The 16,776-nt window shown below is 38.0% G+C and overlaps 1 pseudogene; it reads left to right on the top strand.

Annotated features, from left to right (window-relative positions):
- The first annotated feature begins 15,318 nt into the window (after positions 1 to 15,318).
- LOC130848404 (putative tRNA (cytidine(32)/guanosine(34)-2'-O)-methyltransferase) lies at positions 15,319 to 16,444 on the top strand (annotated as a pseudogene).
- Positions 16,445 to 16,776: the final 332 nt, after the last annotated feature.

Raw genomic sequence — 16,776 nt, 5'->3', positions numbered from 1 at the left:
TATGGAAAATACAAGGTTTTTAAATTGCTACTCTGACCTCCCTTATTCCCTGATCCTTCATAGTCTTCTGAGGGAGTCAAATGCTTTTAACTACAATTGGATATGCATTAGAAAAGATAGGAGGCAAGTGGAAAAATTGTATAGATAAGACTTCTTGCCTTCACTATAAAGTTGGGTAGGCAGGGAGGGTCCAATCAGAGATATTAGTGGTCTTCTAAGATATGCCAGGGAGATTGAATTCAAAGGGCTAATGTTAAATCCTTAACTCTCATAGTTAAACTGTCCAGAATCTGCTAGAACTCCCACCAAATGGCACAAAAGGAGAAGGCAGAAAAAGAACAAAAAAGATCTTACGTATGTGTGTGGCTAAATTTTCATAAGACTGATTATTTGGGCATATAAATTCATGTGGGTAACAGTGAGGAGCTCTCTCAGAATGTGAAAAACAGGGAAAGAAGATTGTTCTCTATGAATTATAAAATCCACCCCAAATGATAAGAGATTCAAAGTCACCTTGAAAAGAGAAGTTGGCCTCCTGGGCAGAACAAGATGAAAGAAGATATTAATGAATCTAAAAAAGAATTATTTATTAGAAACAGGAATTAGCATAAAATATAGAAAAGCAAGACTGTTAGGCAATCAATGGTAGCAGCTTGGTTCCTCCTCCTAGCTCTGTCCTGGGGAGAGAGCATATTGATAAAAGATTCACCATGCTTGGTTTTGGTAGCAGGTATCTCTCGATTCTAATGAGAGATGTAATAATTAAAACCCTGATGCAATTAAATACTGAAATGCTGAACTAATTCTCTTTGCCCAGATTTTATGTTCACCAATCGACATTAGGATTATAATTTTATTTTGAAGGAGATAGTTTTCCTTCAGGGAGAGAAGGCCAGCTAGACTACATGAATGTCTAATCTTCTCTTGCAGTGTGATTACATCCCTGAAGTATAGGTGCCTAATGCTGTCAAAGTCACCAGGCAGGCAAAGCTAAGGAATAACAAAGGTGAAATAAATAAGGTAAATGTCAATTTGGAAGATCTCTGCCTGCCTGCCTGCCTGCCTGCCTGCCAGTCACCTTCTCTGGTGATGCCACAATTTCAGTGCATTGATTGTAGTGGAGAACTTAGTTCAGGGTTTTGTTTGTTTGTTTTTGAGCATTAGCTGCCCACACTTCTTGCTTGGCACCTGCAATAACCACTGCACTTTCCTTCATCACAACCAGGTATTAGTATATTGGTTTTACTGTGCACAGGCTAGCAGACCTAAATTCGGTGGTAACAAGCTCCCTCATACAGTCATTTGGGTAAGTTGTGTTTTTGGTGGGGAGGTGATTTTAAACTATCCATTCATTTTCTTTAGTAATTACAGATTTAGATTTTTAAAGAAATTTTTCTTCATTATTTAAAAAACTGTGGACTAAAATTGTCATATAGACAGAAATTATCACATTATAAAAAATATTTAAAATTCAGATGTATATTGTTTATAATAAAATTAGATAAAGCAAACACATATGCAGAGATTGAAAGTTAACTAGTGTTAAAGGATATATCAAGCAAATAATAACCAAGATGAAGACTGCATATTTATATTGATATCAAACCAAATCGACTTTAAAAAAAGAAGCGTTATTGGGGGAGCGTAAGTATATAGTAAAAACACATTCTATTTACACACTCTATTTATGAAAAGCTATAGCAATTCTAAATATGCATGCCTGTAGTAAACTAACCTCAGGCTTTAAGAAGCCAAATTAATAGAACTATAGGGGTAAATTGATACATTTTCCATTATAAGAGGAGGATTCAATAAACCTCTTTAAATTAGTGATGGCATAAGTATAATAAAAAGCCAGAAAGAATACATAAGAGTTGAACAATTAGCAAGTTTTACTTAGTATAAGCATATTGAATTCTGCACACCAAAGCTGGCAAATACATATTTTTCTCATGCACACATGAATCAGTTAAAAACTGATCAAAGCCTCCACATATTAGAAAGTGAAGATAATCACATACTGTGTTTTCTGACAGTGCAATTAAAAAATATGTTCATTTTCAAAAATAGCTAAAAATGGGACTTCCCTGGTGGCACAGTGGTTAAGAATCTGCCTGCCAATGCAGGGGACACTGGTTCTATCCCTGGTCTGGGAAGATCCCACATGCCGCAGAGCAACTAAGCCCATGCTCCACAACTACTGAGCCTGTCCTCTAGAGCCCACAAGCTACAACTACTGAGCCCATGTGCCACAACTACTGAAGCCCATGCACCTAGAGCCCATGCTCAAGAAGAGACGCCACCGCAATGAGAAGCCTGCACACTGCAATGAAGAGTAGCCCCCGCTCACTGCAACTAGAGAAAGCCTTCTCTCAGCAATGAAGATTCAACACAGCCAAATAAAGTTCTCTTCAAAAATAAATAAATAAGTAACAGCTAAAAACCCTATAAATGTTTAGAAATTCAAATATGTTGTTAAATAAGTCAAGAAGAAAAAAATCATAATAAAAATTTAAAAACATTTAAAACTAATGAGTAATGAAAAACCTATATATCAGGATATATGGAATTCAGCTAAAGTAGTGCTTCAATGGAAATTTATATCCTTAGGTATTTTAAAAAGTTATAGTTAGAAAAAATTATTTATTTTTGTTGTTGTTGCTAGAAAGTTTTATTAAGGTGTAATTTATTCAATGTAGCATTCACCTAGTACAATGACCATCACAACCCACTTTTAGAACATTTTCATCACCCAAAATGATCCCTAATGACTGTAGTAAGTCAATCCCTGCCCCCACCCACAAAGGCAGACAACAACCTGCTTTCTGGCACTATAGATTTGCCTATTCTAGACTCTTAATATAAATGGAATCATACAATATGCAGTTCTCTTTCTGGTTTGGTGTCTTTCACTTAGCATAATGAGATTCATAAATGTTGCTCCATGCAGCTGTAGTTCCTTCCTTTTGTTGCTGAATAGTATTCAGTAGTATAAAACATTTTTATTACCCATTCATCAATGAATGATTTCCAGTTTCTCCATGTCCTTGCCAACAACTGCCGTCTGTCTTTTAATTACAGCAATTCTAGAGGGTGTGAGGTAGTATTTTATTGATTTTAATTTGAATTTTCCAGACATCTAATGGCATTGATCAACTAAAGAAAATTATTTAAAAAAAAACTTTTTTAGAAAAAGAGAAAAGTGTGAAAACTAATGTGTCTCTCTGAACCCCGAAAAATAAAATAAATCCAGAGATTAAAAGATACAATAAAAGTAGGAGTGTAAACTAACGACAGAAAATAAATATATAATATGGAAGATTAAGTCTAAAAAATTGTTTTATAAAAATATATCAAAAGACATACCTTTGGTGATATACCTAGAAAAATAAAAGATATATAATAATATAATTTTTAAAGTGGACTCGATAAAAAGGAATTTAAAAAATAAGTGAACACTGCCAACAACTATTTGCCAACATTTTAGTGAACTTCAATGAAATGTACAAATTCATGAAAAAAGTTAGCATATTAAAACTTTTTAAAAGTTATATAACATACTTTACACCTGTATTCTCCTGAGTATATACATAACTACAGCTTTTAATAACTCAAATAGTCTTATATCCTTAGTTAACCAGGTACATGAACAATGTTTCTCAGCAGAACTCAGAGTTTTTGCTACAGTTTTGTTGAAAAAAAATCCTATTTAAAGATCTAGATTTTAAATCGTAAATGCAATTGTATGCGCCGGCTCTTCTAACAAAATTAACTTTTCATAGAAAACTGAAAATCTGACATAAGAAAATGTCAACAAATAATGCTAATGTTATAATTTCATGATAATTTTAAGAGAAATTAAACTCTTAATAAATTGATTCTTGTACGATTTAAACCCTTTAGATGAGTTCAATTTTTCATCTTGATGATTAAATTCTGTTCTATTTTTGCTTGTAATATATATTCATTAAGATCTCATTTACCTATGGCATCTTGTTTCTGCACACAATTTCTTTGGTCATCTTTTAGGAAAAATGAAAAAGTGACATTGTCTTAAGGAATAGAAATTAAAGTTTTTTGATGGTTTTGACAAGACTCCCACTTTGACCAAGGTTTATTTTTTTCAGCTTTGAGATATAACTGACATATAAAATTGTTTAAGATGAACAACATGTTGATTTCATACACATATACTGCAAAATGATTACCATTATAGCATTAGCTAACACCTCCATCAAGTCAAATAATTACCATTTCTTTTTTTGTGATGAGAACATTTAAGATCTACTCTCTTAGCAACTTTCAAATATGTAATACAATATTATTAACTATAATCACCATGTCATACATTAGATCCCCAGAACTTATTCCACTTCTAACTGGAAGTCTGTACCATTTGATTAACATTTTTCAATTTCCCTGACTCCCCAGCCTCTGGTAAGCACCATGCAACTCTGTTTCTGAGTTTGGCTTTTCTATATTCCACATATAAGTGAGATCATCAATATCTGTCTTTCTCTGACTTATTTCACTTAATACTTTCAAATTTCAGTCCTGTTTTTGCAAATGGCAGGGTTTCCTTTTGTCTCATGGCTGAATAATTCCATTGCGTGTGTGTGGGGGTGGGAGGTGGTGTTTGTACACAACATCTTCTTTATCAATTCATTTGTTGATGGACATTTAGGTTGTTTCCATAGTTTGATTACTGTCAGTAACGCTTCAATAAACATGGGAGGGCAGATATCTCTTTGAGATCTTGTTTTCATTTCCTTCAGCTATAAACCCAGAATTAGCATTGCTGGTTCATATGGTAGTTCTATTTCTGATTTTTTAAGGAATCTCCATTTTCCATTGTGGCTCTACCAATTTACATTCCCACCAACAGTGCATAAAGATTCCTTTTTCTCCACATCCTCACTAATGTTTGTTATCTCTTGTCTTTTTGATGATACAATTCTAACAGATGTGAGGTAATACTATGGTTTTGATTTACATTTCCCTGATTAGTGATGTTGTACATTTCTGTGTACTGTTGGCCATTTGTATGTCTTCTTTGGAAAAATTGAGTTCCTCTGTTCATTTTAAAAATTAGATTGTGTGTGTGTGGTTGTTTTGTTTCTCTTATTGAGTTATATGAATTCTTTATATATTTTGGATATTAATCCTCATCAGATATACGACTTGTAAATATTTTCTCCCATTATGTATGTTTCCTTTTCATTTTGTTGGATTTCCTTTGCTAGGCAGAAGCTTTTTAGTTTAACATAATTCCACTTATTAATTTTTGCTTTTGGTGTCATATTCAAAAAATCATTACCAAGACTAATGTCAAGGAGATTTTTTCCCTGTTTTCTTCTGGTAGTTCTACAGTTCTAGTTCTCATTTTTAGGTCTTTAATTCATTGAATTAATTTCTGTGAGTAGTGTAAGACAGGAGCCCATTTCAATCTTCTGCATGTGATTATCCAGTTTCCCCAGCATCACTTATTGAAGAGACTACCCTTGTCTCATTAAGTATTCTTGGCTCCCTTGTAAAATATTACTTAACCATATATGTGAGGGTTTATTTCTAGGTTAATTCTGCTCCATTGCTTTATGTGTCCTTTTTTATACCTGTACCATGCTGTTTTATCACAGCTTTGTAGCATAGTTTGAGATCAGGAAGTGTGATGCCGCCAGCTTTGCTCTTCACTCTTAAGACTGCTTTGGCCTTTTGGGGTCTTCTGTGGATCCTTACAAGTTCTAGGATTGTTTTTTCTATTTCTGTGAAAAACACCGTTGGAATTTTGATAGGAATTGTGCTCAGTCTACAGATGGCTTTGGGCATTATGGAGATTTTAAAAATATTAACTCTTCCAATTCATAAACATGGGATCTTTCCATTCGTTTGTCTCCATGACCAAACTTTAGTTAGGCTCTTCTGAGCTCTCTTGACTATGCCTTGACACTGGCCTGCCTTTAGCAAGAATCCTATTGAATCCAGTTTAGTGACAATTACCCACCCTTGATATATGATCAAATTCCTCATCCTCCCTGCCTGATGTCCTTATCATTCACCTTTCCTTGTTGTATTTGGAGTTAAGTTCGATCTCTTTACCCTTTTGAACTAGTCTTGGATCAAATCTTCTCTACTGTTTTAACAAATGTCAGAGTAATTTTTAAAAAATTGAGGGAAAAATACTAATTATCAGTATAAAACTCTGATTTTATATCTCTATGAGAACAGGCTACAGAGTTTTCTTTAATGCATGTCAGATTCCTTTCTGTTTACCAAGTGTGAGAGCTGATTTAGCACATAAGTTAAGAAACCTGATACAGGTACTAGCTACCTTAACTGTGTGACCTTGGACAAGTTTTCAAACCTTTAATGACTGTTTCATTTGAAATAAAACAAGAAAATATCCTATTTTCCCAGTCTAGTTATAAGAGGAGTGAGGGATTTGGGTTGATTACTAGGCTTTTTAGTACAAGAAGCTGCTCTATCGGTATAAATGAAGTGCGATTTTATTCTTCTGTGGTACCATCTTTATTGGGGAAAGGGATGTATATAAGAAAAATAGAATATTTTCAAATAAACAGAAAATGGCAGACATCCATATGAGGGAAACAGAAGAATTTATAAATTGAGATTCAGTTTCTTGGGATGAAAATTCATCTTAAAAAATAATCATCTTTCAGATGAAAACACCTTGAACCAGATATTCAAACACACAGAATAAAAACAGTCCTCTGGGTTCACTCATGGCAAGGAAGAATGTGTATCCCTAGAAGCCAGAGAGTTAAAGAAAAAAAAAAAAAACTATGCAAGCGGATTCAAATACAATGCTCAGAGGGTATTGCCTCAGTAGAGGGGCCAAAATATCCATCAACTGAAGGTCCCAACTACCAAAGATTTAAAACAATCCTTCAACGCATCACTATGGTTCCAAATAACTTAATGGCAACCCAGAACAAAGCCCAACATTATTTATAGAAACAAAAATTTCCAGCACCTAACAACGTATAATGCAAATTGCTGGTCTCTAACCTACAGGTAAGGGCTATCCTCCCACAAACACACAGGAAACTGGTTTCTTCTCAACTTACCTTCACTTTTACTCTTGAGTATTTTCTGCAGGTGTGCAATGATACAGAAACACAATTCATCACTAGCAGATAAATCAATCCACAGACTGAGAAATGACACAGATGGTAGAGTTGGTACAGAAAGACTTTAAAACAGGCATGAGCAGTGGACTCCCTATGGTCAAGCATGGAGGGGAAGCAGAAGCATAAGTACTAGGAAGACACAAACAACCTAAATGGAACTACTAGAGATTAAAAACACAGTACCTAACAAAATATCAAAGCGGACACACAATCCTGTTAAAATCAGTAATCTGGGAAGGGACAGCCATTAAGCAGCTGAGTCAGCAGAGAACAGCTTTAAGGTCATGGACTCAGGAGCCACAGTGCCAGGTTCTCCTTCCCAGCTCTGAAGATACAACTGTGGATCCCTGTTTAAGGTAGTTACCAGGCTGTGCCTCAGTTTCCTTCCCTGTAAAATTAGCATAGTAATAACACCTTACAAAGGCTTGCTTCATGTATTAAAATATTTACTATGTGTAAAGAACAGAGAAGTTTGCACGGCACAAATTTTAATGGCTCCAAAAATACTTATGAAATAAAATGAAAGACAAATAACCCGGCTATACTGCCACAAACACAGAGGAAACTGGTTCCCTCTCAACTCACCTTCGCTTTTATTCTTGAGTATTTTCTGCACAGAGAGGGCCTAATCCAGGGCCTGCAGAGAGCTGGCATTTCCTCTGCCCTGCTGGAGTTCAACAGAGTCAGCTGCTCGCGGAGCCTGGAAAGATGTCTGCTCCTCACCACTCCTGGCGGTCTCTGAAGCCCGTGGGCGGGCCGCCCACTATTAAAGGTCTTCGATGTGATTGGTCCTCTCCCATCACCCAGTAGCGCTTTAGGTCAAGCCGGCTCGCAGTCTTCAGGCACTTCTAAGGCTGTCACTCAGTATGATATGCCTCAGAGATATGTCCCTGTTATTCTGCCCTCGACCTTGCCTAACACTTTGTACAGTTCAACGTAACTTCCAGATTGAGTGTAACTCTCCCAGTAGTCTATAAACTCAGCGAAATTGTAGAGCCTGCCTGCAAGTAAATTCAGCTGTAAAACAGCTTCTGAGCTCTCATTCTACAGTGGAATCAGCTGAAAGGCGTTTCGAAGGCCAACCCCTCCCGTGATTCAGACTTAATTATTTGGGGCTGGTCCCAGACATTTGTGTTTGTGAAAAGTTCCCTTGGCGATTCTCACATGCAGCGTGGGATGAAATCTGCTGTTTTAGAGAAACATCGTGCGCTTTGCCACGAGCTGCACCTGAGTGCAGGGGCCTCCTGGGTCCACTCCCACCTCATTGTGCTCCAGGGAGGCAGGGACTTTAGTATCTGTGAGTTGCACCCCGGCTGCAGATTAGAACTACCTGGAGAGGGTTAAACTATCCTGATGAGGGTCCCTTTCCAGAGATTCTCACATAATGATAAAATTTGAAGCCTGAGCATGGAAGTTCTTGAAGATCTCAGGTGGTTCTAATACACGATGAATGTGGAGAAGCTCCTCTTAAAAGGGTCTGATGGCTAGGGGGCCCTTATTTTGCCCCCTGACAAAAAGATGGTGTCTTTCAGAGAATCTCTGGGGCCTGGGGTAGAAGACCAGAGGCCTGATCTAGGAAAGACTTCCTAAGATTTGAGATTTAAGAAGGGCAGGTGGATTTAAAGAAAGCGATTTCATGAAATTTTAGGGCTGCTTGTCTTTTTCAGGATAAGAAAATATGGGTATTGAGTTTTAAACCGTAGGGAATTTTTTCTAATTTAGGGGAAACCGTTTCAATATGTTACTGTAAAACATTAATTTATGGAAAAGTTTCTTGGATGAATTTTTGAAACAAGAAGGTTAACAAGAGAGGATATTGGAAGAAAAAGTGGTTGAAGTTGAAAGTGGAAGATGATCCTGGCTGTTCCTGTGTGAAGGAAAGTCTTCACAGGTCAAAAAACAGGGCTCACTGCTCCAGGCAGCAGCAGTTTCTGATGTGCCAATGAAGTGACTGGGAAGTATTTTATTTTCCAAGATAAAATGGGGTCTTTTCTGATTTCTGAGTGACAAAAGCAAATTTTGAGAGATCAAGTATCGTGAAATAAGGGAGACTGAGCAAATGAAGTGTTACAATCAATAGCAATTTCTGTCTAATTCGTGTTGTGAGAAGCTGAAGTAGTGAGAAAGGCGCCAGAAAAAACACGGTCATAGAGACAAAAACATACACTGATTGTTGTGGTGCAGAGAAGCCAAGTCCTCCCAGGCTGAAGACAATCATTGAGAGAGAGAAAGGGGGGAGGGGAGCATGCCAGATAAGATTTCAAGAGAGGCCTCTCTAAAAACAAGGAGCAAAGCTTCCCACCCTGGCCCATGATTTTTCACCTTGAGTCAGTATGAGTCTTATAAAGGAAAGTGCATTTTACCATGATTTAGGGCTACTTGTATCTTCAAGGCTATGAGAGGAAACTTGTAAGCTGGTAGAAAATCACCAATTTAAAAAATTTCCAATACCAACATGAAATACAACTTAGGAAAAAGTTCACACAGTGACAATTTTGGAAGTAAACTGAATTTGGAGGAACAGAGAGGGAAGTGGGTAACAGTGATTGAGGTTTCAGTGGGTATGGAGTGATGGTGTTTCTGGGTGGAAACAGTTGTCACACATGAAAAGAGGTTTAAGTCAGAAATCATGGGTGTTAGCAGGATCCAAGGGGAGTTTCTGCTGAGCCAGGGCATTAGAAGACTTGTATCTGTAGATAACAGGGAGTCCTTGCAGGCTCTTTAGCAACAAAAGAAATATTTTAAGATGAACATCACATTGTCAGGAAATGAATTTGAAGCCAAGAGAGAGAGAATGGCATTTTGAGAGAGAGTTGGACACTCTTACCCAAACTGAAAGGAGAGCTGATGGAAAGGATAAGACAGAGAAAGAGGGGGCATTGACACATTTCCTGGCAGTGAATATCATGGTGCAGGGGGTCCTGGAGGCCCTTGGGGCAGAAACTGGCCCCAGTACCCAGGAACTGACCACCACCCACAGTGGGCACTGGGCGTCAAGGCCCTGATTTTTCTAGGGAAGTACTGAATCCCACTTGTTCTGAGATCTAGGACACATCCTTTAAAGGCTCTCTTTGATTCTTGGTATCTTCCACTGAAAAAGTGGCTGGGGTGACAAATCTTACATGTGGTCGAGTCAGGCTAATCCTGGACCTCATCCCTTTTGATTGAGGATTGGGACTTTGATTGCAGCTGCCAAATCCCTTCAGCTGTGCCTAAACTAGCATTTGATTGGATAAGTGGGAGAGGGTATGCTTGACTTCAGCTAGGTCAGTGATTCTAAAGGATTATGGGCCCCATACCCCCAACTACAAAGTAAGAGACTATCTCATCTCTACAAATGCACTCTCCTGATTTCTGAATTATTTTCTTAAACTTCACTGAGAGCTTCCGGTCAAACAGGAAATGCTGAAACCCCTGCCTCTGTAAAACTGCGGAATTAGCTGGGTTTTCTTCACTCTGGAGGTTTGGGCACTAAAGGTCTTTCCCATGAACGACAGCAATCCTCGGGGGCAACCCTGCTTGTACTGTCCTTGGTGTTTGAACCAAATATCCTTATAGGAGTTTACTGGAAGAGGACGTTGCCCTGTGGGGTGGTGTGGGTAGGAGAAGGGCCTCTGAGCCTAGGGTGGTGGTGCTCCAGTCCCGTCTAGATGTGCCTCACGGATGCTTGTTGGTGAAGGTTGGGTTGGATTTCCCACACCTGTGGGTCCTAGCTGTGTCCCTCTGCCAGAGATTTAAAACACAAGTAGTGGTTCTAAACCAACCCTGCCCCCAAGCTGCAAATGTTCATTTCCATCCTATGGGTGAGATAATGGGGGTCCTCTAGTGACCTATCAGCTGAGTTCTCACAACTTGTATTCTCCGTGGGTAAGCAACATTGTGCAAGGGATCACAATAGTAGTTATTTTGCCTTATTTTAGTCATTGTCAGAAAAGTGAAAAAATAAGGTTGTATATGTAAATGACAACAAAAGTTGTTTAAGAGAAGATTTGTGAAATTGGAATCTCCACAAAAAAGAAGTAAAATAATGTTCATAAACTTGATCCATGAAACGTGGAGAAACAAGTTTAAGACAATACAAGTATATCTTTAAAACAGTCTACATTTTATTCCATGTATGCACATGATCCAAAAGTGAGTACTGAAGTAAGAAGCATCAGCTGCAACCTCACAAAGAGTGAACTGAGGTCCAGGAACATTAAATATCAGGACTCTGCTCACACGGCCAAAGAATGCTGACAGTAGCATTACAACCCATTGATTCCTTCAGCCACAAGTGGTCCCTGATGGTAAATGACCCTCCATGCAGCAAGAATACTGGAGAAAGGAGAGTAAGAGGGATGAAAGACCCCATGTCACCAGGAAGCTGGGCTCCCTCCCTGCCCTTTGGCCTCTCTTTGAATTTTGGGTTTCCATCCAAGCCCTGGACACGTGGCAGAACTAAGGGCTCCTTAAGTCCAATCTCACATTTACTTTTCATTCCATTGGGATTGAGGGAGAGAAGGACTCATCAATTCCCCTATCACTCAAGTGGTATTTGGGTCCAGGTTCAAATTTTAAGTTCAGGATCTGGATCAGAGAGAAGAATTTGATGACTGCTTCTGGGGTGGGGTGTGATGGAAGTCAGGTAGGAACTGGGTATGGAATTCCATGGAGGGCTCAGGGTGCAGAGTTTCCATCTGGCAGAGGGCAAAGAAAAAAAAGAAAATAGTTTAAAAAACAGAGAGATGGGGGAGTCAAGGGAGGGAGGGAATACGGGGATATGTGTCTAAAAACAGATGATTGAACTTGGTGTACCCCCCCAAAAATAATAAATAAATAAATTAAAAAAAATACTATATTAAGTAAAAAAAACAAAAAAAAAACAAAAAAAACAGAGAGATGTCAAACAAGAGTTACTGGACATAAGGTATTGACGGATAAGACAAAATCTTAGCAATTAAGACTAAATTAGAAGTTGATCAACTGAAAATATAATAAATGGATTTTAGGTAAGTTATGACTATGTTTATGAGAACAAAAGAAAACAAAACCTTAAAAATAGCTAGAAAGGATTACAGAGGGCAATAATTTCTAAAGTAAAAAACTGTAAAACATATGTCTACTTGAATTCTATGCAGAAAAACCAAACAATGCAACAGAATTAATACTTAAAGCTATTTTCCAAGAAAACTCTATGGAAATAAAAAACTTTCAATTACATATTAAAAGGATACCTGGTGTATCTGGAAAGACTGATTCAGACTTGTCATCTCAAAACACATAGTAAAAGTATTTGATTTTAAAGATAACAAATTCCCCTAGAAAATTAATAAAATACAAAACAAAACAAAAACGGAGTCACTTACACAGAAAAATCATTTGACCTCAGATTTTCTGACAGACAGCCTTATATTAGCATTTAAAAAAACACTTAAGGATACAAATATGTGAATCAAGGATTTTATTTCCAACCAAACTGTCCTTTAATTATCATGGTTATAGAAACAGATTTAAAATGCCAAAACTCAGGGAATACTGTATCCAAAAGCCCTTTCTGAGTCATATACAAAAAAAATTGAGTGTCGTACACCAAGAGTTGACTGTGATATTTTCAGCAAAATAATTTAGCATGAACACTGAATATATTTAATTGTATACTTAAGAGATTCAAGGGTAGAAGAATAGAATATAGTTATCTGTCCTGACATTAAAAAGTGATAACACAATAAAAAGGAGAAAGAGAAGATGAAGAAATTAGAATAAGCTCAGCAATGGTCATTTAAAAACTGGTAGTGTCAGTGGGTATCACTGTATACTGGTAAATAAAATACAGGTTTCGCCACTATCTGAAAGCAGAGCATTCCTATGAAATCTTCTGTAGGCTGAAATGGTGTAAAGCAAGAAGCAATTACCTCAGGACACATTTTGCTAGCAGATGCACAAAATAAACTGAGATCAAGCACAGATGCTCATGGACACAGTTCAAAGCTATGGTGGCTTGATGCTGAGATGCTGAGTGCAGTTCCCAGGGAAGGAGCTTGCTGTGCCTTTCTCACTGCTCTCGGTGTGTGCTGCCTCTATAATTGCAGCTGCAAAGCAAATGCTGAATGCTATTTTCACTTTTCACCTTTTTTCCTAAAAATGCAAGTCCTCTTCAGATTTCTTTCAGTTAGTGAAAACAGGTACTAATGCAGGTCTTTCGTAAAAGTGAGGTAGCATAAAGCAAATTCTGAGAAGCAGGGAATATCTGCAGTAGAAATCTAAGTAAGATCAAGTGGACCAAGGACATTATTTAAAGGTGTTATTTAAAAGGTAATCTCTGGAGGAAAACCCCAAACCTTTATAAATAACAAAAGAAACAGAAAAGGAGAAAATAGAACACATTCAGAAAGTAAAAGTATACATAAAGCGTTAGACTCAGTTAAGAAGAACTGTATCAATCATATCAATAAGACAAGTATGCTTAACTCATCTATTAAAAGAAAAAACATTTCAAATTGCCTTACTGACCAAGAATCAACTCTGTTTTAGATAAGGGACACACTAAAATAAAATTATTCAATAAATCTAAAGATAGAAGGGTGGGCAAATACATACCAGAAAACCTTACATCACAAAATGAAACTAACTAGAAACCAGGAGTTCTAATCTGAATACAGATAAGGCCGAATTCAGGCCGAAAAGCATTAAGCAATACAATGATGAACAATTCCAAATATTACAGAACAAAATGTACAGTGTTGATATAAATAATTATGAATATGGAGCAAATTACACAACAATTAAAGCAGAAGCTGCAGGTAATACAAGAAGAAATAAACAGAAACCCATAAATAGTAAAATACTTTAACCTTTAACACCTTAATACAGTATGCTTAGTCCAAGAAAGGCTACATAAACAAATAAGGCTATAGGAGATCTAAATAATGTAATTAATATGGTAAGTTTTATTGATATGTTTGTTGTGTATTTATCCATGAAACTTTACACACATAACACAGAATATATCTTATTCTCAAGCATTTAGTTTTCCAAAAATTAATTATATATTAGATATCAATGAATGCTTCATTAAAATCCTTAAAGTAGAAATAATATAAACAATATTCTTTGATCACTACACAATAAAACTAGAATTAATAATAAGAAAAAAATAACACTTTCATCTGGTAGGAAATCTGTTATACAATTGTAGGAGAAAAGATAAAATAGAAATAAAAAATTTTTAAAGTCTAAAAAATAAAAATGAAAAGAATTAAGGAGATAAAGCTTTAAGTAAACCTAAACTTAAAAGACAGTAAGAGAAAAATAAGAGCAAAGATTTAAGAAAAAATGTAGGTACAGAATTAGAGATAGAAAACAGGACAAAATTAGAATTAGTAAATAAAAGATTGATTCTCTGAAAAAAAAAATAGACAAAGCACTAAGTCACCTAATAAAAACAGAAAAGGAAAAAGTGCAACTTTATAAGTTAAAAATGATAAAGGGAAAGAGCCACTGAAACAGAAAAAAATTAGAAACATGAGATTATTCTATATAAATCCATACAAATTATATTTGGAAACCTAGATGAAGAGAAAATATACAGTGAAAATAAAACTTACCAAATTTTATTGGAGTAGAGATGGAATGGTTAAACCAAACTATTTTCACAAAGGAAATATTGTTTTTAAAGAGACGCTACTCAAGATAGTCCCATACGTAGGTGCTTTCACCGAGATGTTCTTACTACATTGCAGAGACTAGATCATTATAATCATGATACACAAATATTTCCAGAGGAGAAAAAGAACTTTTGAACGCTTTTAATGAAGCGTATGTAACTTTAATATTTACATTGGTAATAATAGCCTGAAGAAATATAAATGTAAAATTATACATAAAACATTAGCAAGGAAAATCCGGTACCACCAAAAAAAATAAATACATCACAGACCAGTGAGATTTATTCTGGAAATGCAATAATAGTTCAATATTAGCATGTCCATTTGTGTATCTCAGTCCTAACGTCGGTAACGTACCCAGGAATTTAATGAGTAAATATTTAGTGGCATCCCCACTGGTTCCTGCCAGGGATGGCTTGATGGCTATGCATTCAGTGCAGTCACACAGGTACTCAGGTTTAAAAAAGCCCACACTTGGCTTCACACTCTGCTACAGCCACCTTCCATTCTTATTTTTTCGGGCTATGTCGGCCGGAGATGCCGGAACTCACGTGGTATGTTCAGGTCCTTCCAGGACTACAGGCTCGCCCTTACACATGCGCGACCTACCTTCTCATCAACTAAGAACACAAACTGGAGCCCTGCGAGGGCTCACCGGATTGTGCTCTCGCCGAGGCTCGGGCTGCTCGCGGACCCTCCTCCTTCGTTCCGCTCCTCCCCACTCCGAAAGTTTAAGTAACCGGCCTCCCTGATGTTGATGAGTATATGCAGGCCCAGCTCCTCCCAGCCCTGAGGAACCCTGGCTGCCCCTGCCTCAGCTGGGCCCCCTCCTGGGTGTCTGGACCTCAGCCTTAGCCATCCGCCCTCCCCACAGGCTCTGAACATTGCTACACAGGTCTTGAAGCCAGGGGGCTGCTTTGTGGCCACGATCTTCCGAGGCCGGGACGTGACACCGATCTACAGCCAGCTGTGGGTCTTCTTCTCCACTGTGCTCCGTGCCGGAACTGCAGCACTGAGATCTTTACTGTCTGCAAGGGTTACGACCCCCCTGAGGGCTTCCTGCTGGACCTGACCATACCCCTGCTGGACCACTCTCACCATCCAGATTTCAACTAGTTAAAATGGTCCCACCCACATCATTGTGCCATTTGTGACGGGTGGGGACCTGAGCGCCCATGATTCGGACCGCAGTTCCCACTGCATCTAGAGGACCGCGCAGAATACAAGCATACTCCACCCACGCAGCCCCCCATCTCTCCATGGTACCAGGAGGCCTGCACGCTGAAGAAGAAGGGGCGGCTGGCCGAGGAGATCCGCCCGCGGTACCGCCCCATCCGTGCAGTGGACACGTTGCCCCAGTCCCTGGCCGCCGCACAGCTCCACACCCTGCTGGCCTCTGAAGTCAGGAAACACGGGCCTAGAGCCCTCAGTGTCATTTCTCTGTGCACACAGTGACCCCCTCCTCGTGTGCCTCTTTCTGCCCCAAATCCCGTGGTTTCTGGGACAAACTTCTCTTCCCTGCCTCCCACTAGCTGTAATAATCGATGGGTAAAACCAAGTGTAGTGAGCGGAAAAGCTTAGCCAACTGTCTGAGTCCCTCTTTTTTTAATTGGGTAGGTGGAAGACAATGAAATGAACTGTTTGCCTTAACACGTTAAGGAAAATTTGCCTTTTTATCTAAGAATTTGAGTAAACGGCACCTTTAAGAAAAAACTGAGTAAAATTTCACCTTTGAAATTTTTATGTCAACTGGTAAGATTTCAGTCAGCAACCTTTACTAAAACACCTGATCTTATGTGCCGGGAACTGCTTTAAGGATTTTACATATTGAGGCACCCGGTAAACATCTGTTGAACTCATGCTGTGTGCTGGCCATTGTTCTAGGTTTGAAGATAGAGCAGGGAACAAAACAGGCACATATCCTGGTCCTCAGAGCTTCTAGTTTGGGAAAGAGGTAATAGGCAACAATGCGGTCTGTATGC

The sequence above is a fragment of the Hippopotamus amphibius genome, chromosome 3 (assembly GCF_030028045.1).
Source record: "Hippopotamus amphibius kiboko isolate mHipAmp2 chromosome 3, mHipAmp2.hap2, whole genome shotgun sequence".
Classification (NCBI taxonomy): domain Eukaryota; kingdom Metazoa; phylum Chordata; class Mammalia; order Artiodactyla; family Hippopotamidae; genus Hippopotamus; species Hippopotamus amphibius.
Note: the sequence above shows the minus strand (reverse complement) of the source record. Positions and strands in the feature narration are given on the sequence as shown.